This window comes from Meleagris gallopavo, chromosome 1, assembly GCF_000146605.3.
Source record: "Meleagris gallopavo isolate NT-WF06-2002-E0010 breed Aviagen turkey brand Nicholas breeding stock chromosome 1, Turkey_5.1, whole genome shotgun sequence".
In the NCBI taxonomy this organism is placed as follows: domain Eukaryota; kingdom Metazoa; phylum Chordata; class Aves; order Galliformes; family Phasianidae; genus Meleagris; species Meleagris gallopavo.
The window spans coordinates 114,258,811-114,261,296 of record NC_015011.2 but is presented as its reverse complement, the minus strand read 5'-3'; positions in this window follow the sequence as shown (position 1 = coordinate 114,261,296).

Here is a 2,486-nt window from a genome sequence, read left to right as displayed (position 1 = left end):
AGGGGTTGGGGCTGGGTGGGCTTTGAGGTCCCTTCCAATTTCATAGAATTCCATTCTATGAAAGCTTATCTTTAAAAAGTACCTAATTTGGGGATCCTTGAGGACTCTTATTACTATGGCTGCGCAGCACTCACAAGTTCATTTGAAATGAGGTAGTTTCTTTCAGATAAATTGAAGGTAAAGCCACTTTTGCAGAAAGAGTGGGAAAGTGCTTTACTGAAACTTGTGCAATTAAGAAAATAATACCAGTTCTTAAAAACAGACCCAAAGTTCATACTATTATTTTAGCATACCATGTGGCTGTGCCTTGAGTCAATTTAATCAGTGTATGTTCTTTGACTATTGTGACTCAAACTTTTTCTATTTATTAGCCCAATTCTGTTTCTCAAAACAGTGGACACGGGGCACATGTCAGCTGAAATAACTGCCATTACCTGGTGGCTCTAATTTGAAATACTCCTGATTTCAGGTAGCAGAGGCAAACCAGGAATTTCTTCTTCACACACGTGAATCCCAACACCGTCCTGGCGTGCTACATAGAACTCTTACTGCTAGTGGTCACGGCTTTTCCCTTCTGTGCATTTCTCAGCCTCTCAGAATAAAAACAGCAGGAACGTATAATCAGAAGCTGTTTGATGGGTGAAGACACCCAAAGAGTTGTTCCGTGATTCTGTCACTGTAGGCAAGTACACGGACAGAAGACAGAGATGCATATTCCCTGACTGCCCTGTAAGAGAACATGCAGCATAGTCTCTAGTTTCAGAAACAATGACGTGATACTGTCATAGCTCTAACTTTCTCCCAGAAAGCCAGGAATTCATACTGAGTTTGAAATAGCCCTTCTGACCTCCTGACTAAGATTCAGGATGGCAGTTGATACAGGAAAGGTGACCCAAATTACACCTTCACTTCTGCTTTTTGACATGTCTTGTATTCTGTTTGCCAAGATCAATTACGTCAAAGTTTTGCAAAAAGCATCAGTGGAGGGTCCCTTTGGCTCTGTCACTGCACTGAAGAGTCCTCTGCTTCTTATTTGAAACTTATGATGGTGAGATCTTTGAGTAACGTGGTAGGAAAATAGAAATATGGAGCACATGCTGAAAAGGTATGCTTTGTGATCTTGAAAAATATGAGACAAGCCTGATAAGAGCTAAGAGTTATCTGGTTCACATTTTTGATGCAATGTCTATTTTCTACAATCATAACAATATTTATCTTTCTTAAGGTAAAATGTGACATATTTGCCAATGTTCACATTAACATTTAGCTCAGGGCAATATGTGTGAATCTGTGAATTCAGACATTAGTGCTGATGCCCTGACATCTGTTCTATCATCACTCTGAAGGCCTGTTCGCAAAGGGCCGATCCCACACTTGGGTTGGAGTTGGGACCAATCATTGGTTCAGACTCTCATGTTCCTATTAGGCACCAGAGCTCTGCTGATGTCTGCCTCGAGCAGAGGCAGTAATCTTGTTCATGTGGAATAAGACCACTTGGAAAATTGAACCAATGCACACTGCAAGGGAGCACAATCAGGTAATCTGCCCCAGGATGTCACAACTGTTCAAGACAAAGAATTAAATGTAGTCTTGGCCTTTCTTTCCCTGTGAGTACCTTCAACATACCCATACTGTGCTTCTAAACAGATGCTCTTTGCTTGCAAATCTCCAGTTCATACTCTTGTTTTTCCCCAGACACATCTCTGATAGGGTTCCTGTAAGAGTTTTGAGACTGGAGACTTCATTTCTGTGATCAGACCAGCTTGTGCTCATCAGCATTCCATTTCACAAGTTAAAAAAACAGGCAAAACCACATCCCCAAACTACAACAAAGTGGATAACGAGAGGAATGGTTCATTTAACACTCAACAATGATAGCAATGACTCAGCTGAGAGGGAGCTATGAGAGTATGTTTGTTCCTTTCCATTATTGGAATGAGCTAGTATTTGCTCTCTTGACTATGGTGTACTATCATTTTCCAACCACATATTCAATTGATGTTTTCAGCTTAATTCTCAGCTGGGGCACTTTTTCCCTGCCCCCGATTCCTCTTCCTTTCAGTAACCTCCAGTTAGCTAATAAAAGAGAGCCACCTACACTGAACTGTTTATTGTCACCCACTCCGCACAGGCGAGATGGCAGCAAGCAGGGGACAGATGATTCATTGTTAATTAGGCCTTTCCCACACAGCACGTTTCCCAAGTGCTGCAGCTATGAGTAACATTCTCAAATAAAAGCACAGGTTGGGGATGCAGGCACAAAATAGCAATCTTTTAACCTTGGCTTTTTGTCTTTTAACTTTCCTCTTTCAAGAGCATACTGTTTCTCACAGTAGCAGGACTGATAGAGCTTTCCACACTGAGTTTGGCAAAGAGACTCCTGCTCCATGATGTCAAAGCATCCTCCGCCTGCTGTGACCCCTCTACAACAATTCCTAATTTCTACATTTTCTTCCTTACTCCCTAGCAAAGTGTCTGATTTCTCA